Here is a 16,742-nt window from a genome sequence, read left to right as displayed (position 1 = left end):
GTAAGTGAATCAGTAAAAACACAAATTGAGGCTGTTAACGCCCGATTAGATGCTGTAAGCGAATCAGTAAAAACACAGCTATGCACAATCAGAACAGATCAGCATAAAGAAATTACGGCTGAATTAAATACCCATTTGGGTGAGTGATCAAATTCAGAAATGCAGAAACAGGTGAAAAGTGAAATAGCTGAAGTATCTGGAACATTAAACACAAAAATTCAGGCAGCTACCAAAGAAATAAACTCAGTTAAATATACGGTATCTGACATTGAAGGTGTAGTAGAGGATCTGTCGAGGCAGATAGACTCAATCAATATCGAAGAACAGGTTAAGAGCACCGTGAAAGCACACGCGGAGGCATTGTCGGAACACTACGGGGAATGGATAAAGGGTAAACATATTTTTATCGAAAACAAGGTCAGTGAGGAGCTTAGGGAGACTGTCAGGGATGTAACATATGACATCTTAGCTGCTCCTGGTAAGTCGGGAGACGCAGTGGTTTCTGAATTGGGACAGATTCGAAGGACACTTACACGGGATCTTCCCGAGTGGAAGCAGCAAGTAGTGGACGAAGTCAGAATGCTGAGAAACTGGGTAGAAAATCCGCTCACGCATACGCAAACTTTAGGGAACAACTCTATAGACGGTGACGAATGTCAGTCAACTCCTTATGGTTCACCACCTGATTACATGCAAAACAACAGTGCTGTTGAGCCCCGAGTGGGGAAATTAAATGATCCGCCCACAATTGTGAGTTTAATGCAAGAGGAAAGTGTGATTAAGCATCGCACTTTTCCTGTTTTTCATCCGCAGAAGCGAGACATACACCCCATCGTGTTCCTAAAGAAATTTTCCGGCATATTTCCCAGGAGCTGGACAGACAGACAGCGTATTCATTTCGTCACTGTATTTATTTCCGGTGATGCAGCATTATGGGGAACGGAAATGGTAGAAACGTGTAGGAATTATAAAGACTTTGAGAAAATGTTCTTGGCAAAATTTTGGAGTAATGGGGTATAGCAGAGATTAAGGAAGGAGGTGTATGGTACGGAAATTTTCAATGACAATCATGGAAGTCTCCGCCGATACTTTGAGAAGTATCTAGCAAAAAATTAAATTCTGGGATTCTCCGATTTCTTCCAAGGACGTAATTATGGTTAAAGCAAACGCCCTGTGTCCATTAGAGAGATACTAGTAAATGTGTCCGAAGAAGACACGGATGCATTCCTTTCTGTGCTGGATTCCTTAGATTTAATTAGCGAGGATGTGCGTTCCAGGTTTGGCAGCAGAAAATTCTTCCCTGGCAGCCAGCAGAATGCATCGCACGCGGACAACAATGCGTCGAAGGAGAGAGCGCGCTACTGCGATCACTGGTACCAACCTGCCAGCCGGTATGAAAACACAAACGGCATTAACTTTAAACGGAAGCAGAAAACCAATTACAGTAATCAGCAGAGATACCACCCAATTTATAACCACCAGGCACAACAGCGGTATGGAAACCGGCCATTTAATTCTGCGCCTGAGCAGTATGGAAATTCTCCACTAACGAGTGTTACTTTTTCAAATGGGCCAGTGTACAATCAAAGTTATAGGTGGAAAAATAGCAAGTGGCATGGGCAAGGCGGAGGCCATCCAGCACAACATCAGAACAACTTTTCACAGGATAGAGGACCGCGGAACAATTTTCAAACGGCACCAAATGCGAACTTTCCTTCACAAGGAAATGGTTTTGCCGGCAGCCAAAAGATGGGGCGACAGCAGACGTCTCGAGTATTCTATTCACAAGTGAATACCCCCAGTGGATTTGTCCCGTTTACACCGGCATTTGTACCACATAACCAGCACCAATATGAAACGGAACAAACACTTAAGGCTATGAATGACAAACAGACTAAACATCCCGCGGAAAATTAGAGGCAGCGCCTTTCAGCCTCCTAGAGGTCGCTGCGAGTTCGAGTGGGAGTACTAACGAATACTCTTATTCTGAGTATGTTAATGCGATTCGGTACGACCATGAGACCGACTTACGAGATGACCTTGCACCTGACAAAAAAGCTCAAGACATTAACGACAATTATGATGAACAGGTCCAGGCTTCGATTAAGATTTCTATTGCCAACATTCCTGTCACAGCCATTGTTGATACAGGAGCAAACATCAATGTCATGTCATCATGTCTCTTCAGACAGGTGTCTTCTGTTTCAAAAGTTTTATCATTGCTGATTCAGGGTTTCTCCATATCGGGAGCGATTGGTCCATTGAAACAGAGTTCGTTTACAGACACAGCCTCAATTGCAGATAGAATCAGCTTTGGTTTCTTACCTCTTGCGTACTGGAAATTTCCTTGTGTGAACTGTTAATGATAAGTATTGTGTTGAACAGCGCACTGACTACATGGTAATGGCTACTACATGTAAACTTTAAGTATTAAATGTTAAGTATGGAAAAATTGTTTATAGTGATGGACATGAACTGATATTTCTTCAACAAGCTGAAGCAGGAAATTAAGGTTGCCGAAAGAATTTCAATTTAACTTTAAGTTAGTATACAAAAAACAAAGTGCTTGCGAGGTGATTGCCCGGAGCTATATAAATATGTAAAGGTGAGAATGGAGGAGGGTGCGTAAGTAAGCACTTCTCTCAAGGTACAAGAAGATTTATAGATTTATTTTTAGTAATGTAAGTACTTGAAGTTCTGTTGTAAAAGCCCAAATTACCTGTTTAAAAAATACACGTTCAAAACGTCCAGACAGTGAACAGGAGTGGAGAAAATATCTTAGCTTAAAGTTCAGTTAAGGCGTCTGTTAAATGAGAAAACAAGTGGTAACCCACATGTGTTCATGCAAGGAGACAATAAGCTGTAGTAAACTAAGTTAGTTGAAATACAGTACAAAGAGAGGCAAACCATGAAGCATCAATAATGTAGCGTAAGTACTCCACGAGGCCATTAATTGCTATGAAAGTAAACTGTTTCCTTGTGATCTGAGCCCAATCTAAAGAGTATATGAGGAATGTTAGCTGACGAATTGATTTCAGTAGAATCAAGGTACTAAGTAACCACACAGCAAGCCCCCTGTATCATAAATAAGTCCAAGTAAAGATCTTCAGAAGTTTTGTAGTGTAATCTAGCAACCATTCAATACCCTAATTGAAGGCTACTCTAAAGAAAAAGCAATGCAGTGATGTTTAAACTTAATACTGACTATAACGAGAGTAAGACGTAGAAGTAGCACAGCATACTGTAATGAAAGAGGTTAAAAATTTATATGTGTGTATGTTTATAATGATAATTTTATTTACATGCAGATTTTATTGTAAAAATGTCTCCTAAGACACTCCTCTTATGAAATCCATTTTCCTTGTGCCCGTTCCTTTTGATCCTGGTTCATTAACCCAGACCAAGGGTCGACTTGTAAAAGGCACGTGTGCTTGGAGACAAAGCAGTGCTTATGAGAAATGAGTGGTGGTGGTGGTGGTTAGTGTTTAACGTCCCGTCGACAACGAGGTCATTAGAGACGGAGCGCAAGCTCGGGTTAGGGAAGGATTGGGAAAGAAATCGCCCGTGCCCTTTCAAAGGAACCATCCCGGCATTTGCCTGAAACGATTTAGGGAAATCACGGAAAACCTAAATCAGGATGGCCGGAGACGGGATTGAACCGTCGTCCTCCCGAATGCGAGTCCAGTGTGCTAACCACTGCGCCACCTCGCTCGGTGAGAAATGAGACACGTAGTGCGATGAACTTCGCTAGCTTTGGTAATGTTTGTTATGGACAGGTTGCGTAAACCCAGTGAAATGTGGGTAATTCCATTCATGCGAAAAATAGCAGACACGCGTTACCCAAATGCGTATCCGTTAAGTAGTAGTTATGCTACGTGGCAGTAGAAAATGATCTTGGGTGCATTAAAGAATAAATGCAACTAGTGTTGCGAAATCTGTAGTTTCATAATGAGGAGATGAGCCCTTAAAAGAAAGTTTGAAAGAATATTTTTAGGTTCACAAGTAAACCTTAAGACATAAAGAGTCCATTCATAAAGCAGTTGTTCACTGGACTTAACCAAAGGAGTGACCATTAATTGTAAATATTAGCTCGTAAGTGATCTTTTGTAAATAGTAGAATATAAGACTTTCTGTACCAATGGAGGAAACCTGCAAAATTGATTGTTTTGTAAATGAACGCTATCGACGAAGGAACTGAGCACGAATGCTGTGTGAAGATGCACACTAAAGTGCGACGTGCATAATAAAAATAACTGTTCAGTGTGTATTAGTGGTAGTGTTGTACTGCAAGTGTAAAAAGAAGTCAAGGCTACGACAATAGGTGCAACGCAAAGTTCCGTGTTGTTATAAGTGCAGCGACAGTAAAATATTCGTCGTCACTTACCTGTGAGCCTTATGGCAGGCAGTTGACAGGGAAGTATGGAGACAGCTTCAGTGTCCGGCTCTTTCGATAGAAAACGCGCGCGAGGTGTGGAACGGATACTGAGTATTGGAGCTCACGCAACACTGTGCAGCCGCTGTGAGTGGCTGACGTGTGGGTGACGAAACAATCCAAACTTTAAACTGCGAACCGCCATGACTTCAATCGTACATACTGGAGGAAAGACATTTGCACACTTGTGTGACTACATTTTCATACGTAAATTAAGCAATTTTCTTGAGTTGAAGTTAAGATGAGTCAGAAGTAGATTGTCAGATTACTCAGACCTTAAAGCCATTAATACCGGCACTCCTGAACACTGCTAAAATGAATTATAATCCTGTCTCTTGATGGACAAAGAAAATGAATGTGCACTATAGGAAGACCCTGAACTCCAGACCAGTCCCGATCCTTAACCAATGTATCCAATAGATTGTAAGTTATACTAATAATTTTCCACTTCTTCTGTTTCATATTGTAAATAAAAAACCCGGGAATCCACTTGAATTCCTGGCACCACAGTGGAAAGGACAGATGTACTGCATGATGAACGCCGTAGACAGCTAACAAAGAAAGTGAAAGCATCACCAAGTGTAGTGCTACGTCATTAAACTGTAATTGAACCACAATGAGTCAACATAGGCTCGAACACTGTCCACTCTAGTTTAGTGAAAATAAACACTCGCTGTACTCATGTATTAGTTGTTAAGCTCACGAGGATGTAAATTCTAAATTCTATCCCCTGACGTGAGAAATGAACGTTCACTTATTGTTATAAGCAAATATGGACCAAACTTAAATATGCACATACATGTGAATTTTGGTATTAAGGAATGAAGTGACTGATGAACAAAGAGTGAAAAACTTTATTTTGAAAAATGATAAATATCTGATATATGTTTATAAATGTAATTTCAATTTATGTACTTAGTACGCCAGTAACATTATGTAAGTGTCATACCAAAACTCACGAATATCTCATGAGGACATTCCCTCTCTCCTCATGGGAGGCGGTGTGATATTCGCTATTTTTGGCATCATTAAAACAGCAAATAGTTAATACTTTCAGCCCGAAGGCAAATACATGTTTATAAAGAATGATTAATGTATAATAAGGCGTCGCATAGCGACGGTGGAATTTCCTAAATAATGTAATTCGTCGTCTTTGGGCGGCAATATAAACAGAAAAATACGGATAGATATGCGATCCTTCACTATTTTGTTCGCTGGAGAACAAATGAAGCCTTGAGCGCTAAGAGACTTGTATTGTTTTTCTTAAGTAAGACGGACGCTGATTTGTAGCAGTCTGATCTAACTGTTACTAAATGTATAAAAACGTGTTACGTCTGAGTGTAAAGAAAAGTTTGAGTGGAGTGTGAAAAGAAGAACTGTTATAACTTGTCGTGACGACGCACGAGCGACTCAAGAGGACAATGGATATCTATATAAAAGAGCGCTCAATGGCCATGAAACGGACATAAAAACCTACCGTCAATGTAGTACTAAGCTTAAGGTTCGAGGAGGAGGAGGAGATCAGTGTTTAACGTCCCGTCGACAACGAGGTCATTAGAGACGGAGCGCAAGCTCGGGTGAGGGAAGGATGGGGAAGGAAATCGGCCGTGCCCTTCCAAAGGAACCATCCCGGCATTTGCCAGAAGCGATTTAGGGAAATCACGGAAAACCTAAATCAGGATGGCCGGAGACGGGATTGAACCGTCATCCTCCCGAATGCGAGTCCAGTGTGCTAACCACTGCGCCACCTCGCTCAGTTATTAAGGTTCGATATATGTTCTAGTTATAATAAATATTTGTTCTGGAAATACTGAATCATTTAGCAGTGCTCATTCCTATCATCTCCTCAGTATTATTTTCATTAATAATAAATGAAAAGCACCAGTTTGCTTTTGTTCTACAATATTATTTTTATTGCTAACCGGTTTTCGGCTTACAAGGCCATCTTCAGACATTTACTGAGTATTATCACCAAAGAAGTTAAATGTTAGCAGACAACATTGGAAGAGAAGTAACACATCTAGAGTGAAATAGAAACATACAGTGAATAACATCTTTGCAATGAAATAGTAAAAACTGAACAGTACATAAATAACAATGGAGTTGACAGGAAAACCTTTAGCACAAAATAGGAATAGCATGCCTATATAACAGTTTCTATTAATAAACAAAACTAATGAAATAAGATAAAATTAGTACTAGACAAGGCTGCATCAAGAGGTATGAAACATGGAGAATGATACACAACCAATTGAAAAAGAACAGACAGTTGTCAATGTAAATACAGAATACACGACGAACTTAAGCAATATCAATAAGATAAACAGAAATTAGTAAATGCGGGAAAATTGAGGTGTTTGCGGGAACCTACAGTTTGAGAGTGTGGTGGTACTGCATTTTAACATTAACATTATAATCAAAGCAGTGGCTGTATACCAGTTTACATTAAATAAATGAGATGTGTTACTTCTCTTCCAATGTTGTCTGCTAACATTTAACTTCTTTGGTGATAATACTCAGTAAATGTCTGAAGATGGCCTTGTAAGCCGAAAACCGGTTAGCAATAAAAATAATATTGTAGAACAAAAGCAAACTGTTGTTTTTCATTTATTATTGTAATGTTGTTCTACCAAGAACCGACGGAAGACTCTGTTATTATTTTCATTTTAATTATGCATTTTGCTAAGATTACAGACACCAAGATCAGCAATCCAATGTGTGTGTTACATTGACAAAAAGAAAACTTTTTTATCGTCTTCTTGCATCAGCTTTAATATTGAATTTCCCTTTTGTGTGATGTTACAGTTGTTTTTGCGCCCTTAAGAACTTTCTGGTCCCTTAGGAAATTGTTTTGTCATAAGAATAACTTCACGACCGGGTGTGATCGTGCCTACGATCATGAAGTAATTAGAAAGACAATAATGCAATTTCTTAATCAATAGCACCCTAGCTGTGACTACTTCAAGCCACGAGAAACTGCAAGTAAAGACTATTCACATTTCATAATGCAATATTTTATGACAATGGTCAATCCATGATTCTTACGCCAATTGTGATTGATAAAACAGTAAGCGAAATCTCAAATTCCAACTTTTCCATTGAATAACAACATCACTTTCGTTTTGTTACATCACAAAGAACAATAGTAGTGGTTGGGAGTTGCTACGAGCAAAGGAAGTGCAGGGGGCCAGACGCTAAGAATTAAGATGCAGTGGGTAGCTGATAAACAGAACCATGTGTGATGTTATGTGACCAAATTTTCATTTACTGGCTATCATGACATGAGTTACTCTGTTAAATATAACGCAACTGCAGCTGTATTGGTCAGACTAGCGCTTGGAGATGTTGCCTAAGCGGAAACTAACCTTCTTGAATGATACATGGGAACCAAGTCCAAGTCCATTCACTAAGTCAGACGATAGCCACACAGAAGATGCAGATCACTGCAGAGCAGTTAATGCAGCACGTGGAGTAGGATCAAGTTGGTAGACAGTAAATAACTGTGACGAGTGTCGCAATTCCTAGCACCGTGCTGACTCTGATTTCGCTTAGCCTAGCTTTTGTATATCTGAGACGTTGAGTTGTTCAGAAATCTGATCCATGGGTAATCCAGAATCTGGTGGACTAGATCCTAAGCGCAAGATATGGAAAGAGAAACTGTAGAGTGAAGCGGATAGGAAGTAGTTATAAAATTTTAATATAGTTTTACTGACAATATGACTCGTGCATGTGATGTGATTTATACGAGGGCTATCCACAAAGTACATTACGTTTTCGTTTGTGTCCGTTAGGGGCGGGGCTAGCGTGGCCATCTTGGTGTCATGGCATTCAGCTGCTCAGTCGGCATCCTGCCGTGCTAGTGACAGGTTCGTGCTGTACTCCGTTGAGTTACTGTGACAGTTTGAAATGTCAGCGTTAATTGAAAATGCCGCGAAGTGTGAAGTGCGTGCTGTAATAAGGTTTCTGACTGCAAAAAACTGTACACCGATAGAAATCTATTGGCAGCTTTGTGAAGTGTATGGGGACAACATAATCACTGAAGGTGGAGTGCGTCAATGGGTCATAAAATTTAAAAATGGCCGAACTAACGTTCACGACGAAGAGCGAAGTGGAAGACCCATCATAGTGACTGCCGAACTTGTCGAAAAAGTCGATGCCGCGGTCCGTGAAAACCGTAATTTCACAATAAAAGAACTTTCTACGAGTTTTCCACAAATTTCACGAAGTTTGTTGCACTAAATCGTTACCGAAAAGCTTGGTTACCACAAGTTTTGTGTAAGATGGATACCAAAAATCTTGACAGAGATTCACAAAAATCAGCGAATGGCTGCAGCGTTAACGTTTTTGGACGCTTACGAGAAAGATGGCGACTCATTACTCGATCGCATCGTTACTGGTGACGAAACATGGGTTAAGCATGTGAACTGCGAGACAAAATTGCAGTCAATGCAATGGGGGCACACAAATTCCCCCCAAAAACCCAAGAAATGCATGCAGACAATGTCGGCAAGGAAGGTGATGGCGACTGTCTTTTGGGACAGAAAAGGTGTGATTTTTGTGGATTTCCTGGAAAGAGGCACTACAATAAACTCTCAAAGGTATTGCCAAACTCTGCACAACCTCAGAAGAGCAATACAAAACAAGCGCAGGGGAAAGTTGGGCTCAAAGGTCTTGCTGATTCACGACAACGCCCGGGCCCACACGGCAAATGCCACTCGTGAAGTTCTCGAATCTTTTAAGTGGGAGTTGTTTCCTCGTCTGCCGTACAGTCCCGACCTGGCACTGAGCGACTTCCACTTATTCCCAGCAATGACGAAGTGGTTGGCTATGCAGCGTTTTGATGACGGCGCACAGCTTCAAGAAGAGGTAACCACGTGGTTGAAGGCGCAGGCGGCCGAATTTTATGACGAAGGGATTTCCGAGCTCGTCCATCGCTATGATAAGTGCCTTAATTTAAATGGCAACTATGTAGAAAAGCAGTATTGAAGTGTGCCTTTCATCTGTATATAATAAAAAAAATTTCCAATACTTTATTTATTTTTAATTCCAAAATATAATGTACTTTGTTGATAGCCCTCGTATGTATTTGACGATGCTGGTGCTGATTCCGCATTTAACATTTGACGATGCCACTATGGCTGCAGTACATTAGGACTTTGTTTTTATGAAAAAGATCTGATGATGGTCATTAAAGATCGAAACCGGTAATCTGTTAAACAAAGAAGATTGTGGCCATAGATGTAAATTAAAGAAACTTATTTAATATAGTAGATGTGCAATATCTGTAGTTGCAGCTTAGTATTATCGTGGAACCAGCCCTAAGCAAGACCAGAGGGTCCATGTCTTCACCATGGAAGGAGGTAATGTATTGTCACTACCTAGTTTAAGTAGAATTTGCAATAATTTGTAAGAAGCCATTGTGTAAAATTGCAATGTATAACGTAGGGACTGAGTAGCCTAAGTACGAGTGTCCACTGTTACAGGGTGTTGTCGCAGCAGCACAACACAGGGTGATGCTGATGACGAGGTCGAGACCCACAGTCAGGCCATCAGCCATCACGCTGCCCAGCTTAAGCACCGCAGAGTTCTGACACTGTTCTTTCTAGCCAGAGCAGATGCCGACGCCTGTGAGCGTTCACCGGCCCGGGTTGCACGAGTTGGACGTGTCTGCCTCACATTGTTAATGACGTGATGTTAATAAAGTACTGTTTCTCAGTCATCAGCGTATCTACTAGGCTTCATCAGCCTGCAATCTCATCACTCACGCAACTGGATGCTGCTATTAGCACCCACTAGCATTGACTGTTGTACAACAACAGCAATGAATGAATCGCGCTTACTCAGGAGAAAACTGGAAGCCATGGGAAATGGTCCAAGTGGAGGCCCTACAGATAGCGCCTTTGAACTGGCATTAAGCCAAGGCTATAGATAAGGATATGTATCAGGAGGAAAAATCATTGAAATGTAACCTGCTGGTGACCAGAGGTCCAACAGAGATCACTAGCCCACTGATGGTGATGAGGAAGAGTGTAACATTCATCCATGAGCCCTCAGCTCTTTTCATCCTTCGAGGAGCTGAGTGTTGTACCAACCCAACCCGAAATGACTGGAAAATTTAAAAAAAGTCGAATGAAAATCATTAGGGAGCCTTGAAAGCTCAAGTCAAAGAGAGTGAATAAAGTGTGACGTTACCAAGTGATTGCGTGTCTCTTATGTAGGTCAGAATGACTGCAATGAGAGGTTGGCGTTTAGAAAAGCCTCTCAGATTGCTGTTTCCGATCTAACCAGATGATTTGTTGTGGACTGTCCCACCCAGAAACCACACTGATAAGGATACAGCATAATTGTTAAGCTATCATCGTTTCAGGCAGCAAACCGAATGTTATCTGTGCATGGACATTGGATTTTTGCCTTGTTCAGGGATTGAGATAACAATGCTATCTCGCCAACGTGAAGAGAAAACACCTTCTAGCGAAATACAGTAGAAAGCTCTGAGAAGATGGAGCCTTTGAGTAACATTCAGGTTTTGGGGCATCTCATTATGAATCGAATCAGGAACGGAGGCAATGTCATGTGATGAGTCAAGATCTTGAAGTAGTTCCCAGTCAGTGAAGAATTCATTGTATAGTTCTGCGTGATGGTGAGAGATGTCTTCAGTTGGTCTTTTGTGTGTTCGAAAGGTAGCTGTGTAGTAAGAGGACACCAGTGCAGTAGCCAAGTAGATCATGAGGTGTTGGGCAAGAACCAATGTATCAGTAGACATACAACCAATAAAGAGGACACCAGAAAGTTATTGATCATTGGTGGCCCAGAACGCTACAGAGCTTGACCCACACCTAGGGTAACAGAAGCATACAGCTGCTAGTCGGTCCTTCGAAGAGACCAGCATGGTAAGTGGCCTGCTGAACAGTGACAAGAAAGTGACAGTATCACCAAAAAGTTGCCATTGTCAGAAAAGTTGGCATACAGAACCATTGTAGCAAAGCCAAGATACTGTGAGAGGAGACTGTGAGGTAGATAGCCAAAATGGTGCTACATGTGGCACTAAAGTGGGTAGGAGTACCGTCACTGAGGGGAGAAACATCATGATAAAAAAGAAGCTGGCCAATCGGAAGGTCCCTGCAAGATGATTGTACTTTCCTATCGTGGGTGATGCACACTGACATTCTTAAGTAGAAGAGAGGACGAAGGAGTTGTTGCATTAAGGTGGTCATCTCAAGGTAAGTAAATGTACTGCCAGGAGGTAAAGACACATTAAATACGGTGATTGCTGGTGTCATTGGCACTCACAATTCTATAGCTTTCAAGATGATGTTGAGGGGAATCCACTCACTGATGACATCTGTGTGAACCAATTTACAGACCTCTCCAGACGCTCTCTCAGGACCAGTACATTTCTGACCGACACCGCTGTAGCTTTGAAGAGCTGGAGAATGTGCTGGCCAGGGCAGCAGTCGAATATTTTCTGTATCCAGAAAGGCCCCTACAGGACCTGCAACATGCGGTCGTGCATTATCCTGCTGAAATGTAGAGTTTCACAGGGATCGAATAAAGGGTAAAGCCACGGCTCGTAACACAGCTGAAATGTAACGTCCACTGTTCAAGGTGCTGTCAATGCGAACAAGAGGTGACCGAAACGTGTAACCAACGGCACCCCATACCATCACGCCGGGTGATACACCAGTATGGCGATGACGAATACATGCTTCCAATGTGCGTTCACTGCGATGTAGCCAATCACAGATGCGACCATCACGATGCTGTAAACAGAACCTGGATTCATCCGAAAAAAATGACATTTTGCCATTTGTGCCCCCAGGTTCGTTGTTGAGTACACCATCACAGGCGCTCCTGTCTGTGATGCAGCGTCAAGGGTAAATGCAGCCATGGTCTATGCTGCTGCAAACGTCGTTGAACTGTTCGTGCAGATGGTTGTCGTCTTGCAAACGTCCCCATCTGTTGACTCAGGGATCAAGACATGGCTGCACGATCCTTTACAGCCATCGGATAAGATGCCTGTCATCTCGACTGCTAGTGATAAGAGGCCGCTGGGATCCAGCACGGCGTTCTGCATTACCCTCCTGAACCCACTGATTCCATATTCTGCTAACAGTCATTGGATCTCGACCAACGCGTTAAACCGCAATCGCGATAGGCTACAATCTGACCTTTATCAAAGTCGGAAACGTGATGGTACACATTCTCCTCCTTACACGAGGCATCACAACAATGTTTCACCAGGCAACGCCGGTCAACTGCTGTTTGTGTATGGGAAATCGGTTGGAAACTTTCCTCGTGTCAGCACGTTGTAGGTGTCGCCACCAGTGCCAACCTTGTGTGAATGCTCTGAAAAGCTAATCATTTGCATATCACAGCATATTCTTCCCGACGGTAAAATTTCACGTCTGTAGCACGTCATCTTCGTGGTGCAGCAATTTTAATGGTAAGTAGTGTATATTTAAATGATATAGGTATTCAAATTGAACAGAAGAAAGGAAAATGGTACTGACCGAAAGGAGATTCTATCAAGTGATTTCCACTCTCGTGCGTGTTATATATTCTACACTTAACGGAAGTGCTCAAAGAACATGGGCCTTTGTTTAAAAATTTGATTCCACGTGAAATCGACCTCAGCCCCCCCCACCCCCGCCCTCCTACGCAGTGAGCGAACACTCTGCAAAGGAGCCACACTGCTTCTCGAAAAATATCTCTCTTACAGTGAACCAAACGGCTATTTTCTTAGGTTTCCGTATAACAATAAACGAACGAAAGAGGAGGACTGGAATTTTTCCATAACATACGCCAAGTGTGGGCTGCCAACATGGCGCGAGGAAGAAAACAAAGATTGCATTATATATGTCTGAAACAGTCGTTATTATTACAGTGTAATATGGTTCAAGTAGTAGCATGATAAACGTGGTCAGAAAACTTTGAACATGATTTTCTCAAGAATTTTTGAGATTTGCGCCGGACTTACTCGGGAGAGGTAAATTTGGATTCTGAATTAGAAGAGCTACAAAAATGCGATTGTCATATGGTGGTCTACCTAGTGCATTTTACAATTAAGAGCTTCAGTGTACGCATTGTGAGACAAGCGAAAACATGGGTCGTTTGACAAACATGACATACTGTCCACGGAGATTCAGTAACTAATTATGTTCTTAATTATGCTCTTATAGTTTGTCGTAAAAAATTTAAAAACTAAAAGAACATGGGCGTTGGAAGTACATAAACATCTTTGATAAACGTCGAAAGAAAGAAACTGGATGGTGCTGTGTTCGTCGGTCATGGAGCAATCACTTTACCTACAGAACTTTTTCCAGGCATCGACAATCCAATTTTGCCAGGTCGTTGCACAGCTTGAATCATTTTCGCATACGAATCGAAGGGAGGAGCGAGTGACGTTGTACGAGTACGAAAGTAGTGCGAAAATAGTACTCTGGGGAAGTGATTTCCATCGTAAATGTACCACAAACAAATCTGATAAAATCTTGATGCACTGAAGAGACCCAGTGTCTTCCTATTTTGTGTTTCTACATTCGGTTCTGTAGTGGCACAAAGTTCCAGCTGCTTCAATCAGAACTCAGGGTGTGCTCGCGAATGTAATTTTTTCTGTCAGCCTGAAACTACAGATGTGCAAGGCAAGTTACTTGCACCAGAAGGCACAATAATGATCTCCCACCACTCTACCCTTTTTGAAACTACTTGCCACGTAGGTCGCGTACCACACACCACCAGGATAATTTTAGAAATGCGAATTCGCAACCAACATAAAATAACGAAATTATTTCCCTGTCACAATCAAATCGTCATCAGCGACTTTAATGTTAGAAGACTACGGCAGCAACAGTGGAACAATAAAGACAACCAACTTATTTACTTTTGAAGCGGAGACGTGTGGTATCACCGCTTACAGTCATTAACGTGCGGTGAACCGGCTTTATTGCCGTGACCACGCATTGTGTTCTACATCTACATCTACATCTATACTCCGCGAGCCACCTTACGGTGTGTGGCGGAGGGTACTTATTGTACCACTATCTGATCCCCCCTTCCCTGTTCCATTCACGAATTGTGCGTGGGAAGAACGACTGCTTGTAAGTCTCCGTATTTGCTCTAATTTCTCGGATCTTTTCGTTGTGATCATTACGCGAGATATATGTGGGCGGTAGTAATATGTTGCCCATCTCTTCCCGGAATGTGCTCTCTCGTAATTTCGATAATAAACCTCTCCGTATTGCGTAACGCCTTTCTTGAAGTGTCCGCCACTGGAGCTTGTTCAGCATCTCCGTAACGCTCTCGCGCTGACTAAATGTCCCCATGACGAATCGCGCTGCTTTTCGCTGGATCATGTCTATCTCTTCTATTAATCCAACCTGGTAAGGGTCCCATACTGATGAGCAATACTCAAGAATCGGACGAACAAGCGTTTTGTAAGCTACTTCTTTCGTCGATGAGTCACATTTTCTTAGAATTCTTCCTATGAATCTCAACCTGGCGCCTGCTTTTCCCACTATTTGTTTTATGTGATCATTCCACTTCAGATCGCTCCGGATAGTAACTCCTAAGTATTTTACGGTCGTTACCGCTTCCAATGATTTACCACCTATGGCATAATCGTACTGGAATGGATTTCTGCCCCTATGTATGCGCATTATATTACATTTATCTACGTTTAGGGAAAGCTGCCAGCTGTCGCACCATGCATTAATCCTCTGCAGGTCTTCCTGGAGTACGTACGAGTCTTCTGATGTTGCTACTTTCTTGTAGACAACCGTGTCATCTGCAAATAGCCTCACGGAGCTACCGATGTTGTCAACTAAGTCATTTATGTATATTGTAAACAATAAAGGTCCTATCACGCTTCCTTGCGGTACTCCCGAAATTACCTCTACATCTGCAGATTTTGAACCGTTAAGAATGACATGTTGTGTTCTTTCTTCTAGGAAATCCTGAATCCAATCACAAACCTGGTCCGATATTCCGTAAGCTCGTATTTTTTTCATTAAACGTAAGTGCGGAACCGTATCAAATGCCTTCCTGAAGTCCAGGAATACGGCATCAATCTGCTCGCCAGTGTCTACGGCACTGTGAATTTCTTGGGCAAATAGGGCGAGCTGAGTTTCACATGATCTCTGTTTGCGGAATCCATGTTGGTTATGATGAAGGAGATTTGTATTATCTAAGAACGTCATAATACGAGAACACAAAACATGTTCCATTATTCTACAACAGATTGACGTAAGCGAAATAGGCCTATAATTATTCGCATCTGATTTATGACCCTTCTTGAAAATGGGAACGACCTGCGCTTTCTTCCAGTCGCTAGGTACTTTACGTTCTTCCAGCGATCTACGATAAATTGCTGATAGAAAGGGGGCAAGTTCTTTAGCATAATCACTGTAGAATCTTAAGGGTATCTCGTCTGGTCCGGATGCTTTTCCGCTACTAAGTGATAGCAGTTGTTTTTCAATTCCGATATCGTTTATTTCAATATTTTCCATTTTGGCGTCCGTGCGACGGCTGAAGTCAGGGACCGTGTTACGATTTTCCGCAGTGAAACAGTTTCGGAACACTGAATTCAGTATTTCTGCCTTTCTTCGGTCGTCCTCTGTTTCGGTGCCATCGTGGTCAACGAGTGACTGAATAGGGGATTTAGATCCGCTTACCGATTTTACATATGACCAAAACTTTTTAGGGTTCTTGTTTAGATTGTTTGCCAATGTTTTATGTTCGAATTCGTTGAATGCTTCTCTCATTGCTCTCTTTACGCTCTTTTTCGCTTCGTTCAGCTTTTCCTTATCAGCTATGATTCGACTACTCTTAAACCTATGATGAAGCTTTCTTTGTTTCCGTAGTACCTTTCGTACATGATTGTTATACCACGGTGGATCTTTCCCCTCGCTTTGGACCTTAGTCGGTACGAACTTATCTAAGGCGTACTGGACGATGTTTCTGAATTTTTTCCATTTTTGTTCCACATCCTCTTCCTCAGAAATGAACGTTTGATGGTGGTCACTCAGATATTCTGCGATTTGTGCCCTATCACTCTTGTTAAGCAAATATATTTTCCTTCCTTTCTTGGCATTTCTTATTACACTTGTAGTCATTGATGCAACCACTGACTTATGATCACTGATACCCTCTTCTACATTCACGGAGTCGAAAAGTTCCGGTCTATTTGTTGCTATGAGGTCTAAAACGTTAGCTTCACGAGTTGGTTCTCTAACTATCTGCTCGAAGTAATTCTCGGACAAGGCAGTCAGGATAATGTCACAAGAGTCTCTGTCCCTGGCTCCAGTTCTGATTG

The sequence above is a fragment of the Schistocerca cancellata genome, chromosome 6 (assembly GCF_023864275.1).
Source record: "Schistocerca cancellata isolate TAMUIC-IGC-003103 chromosome 6, iqSchCanc2.1, whole genome shotgun sequence".
NCBI lineage: Eukaryota > Metazoa > Arthropoda > Insecta > Orthoptera > Acrididae > Schistocerca > Schistocerca cancellata.
Note: the sequence above shows the minus strand (reverse complement) of the source record.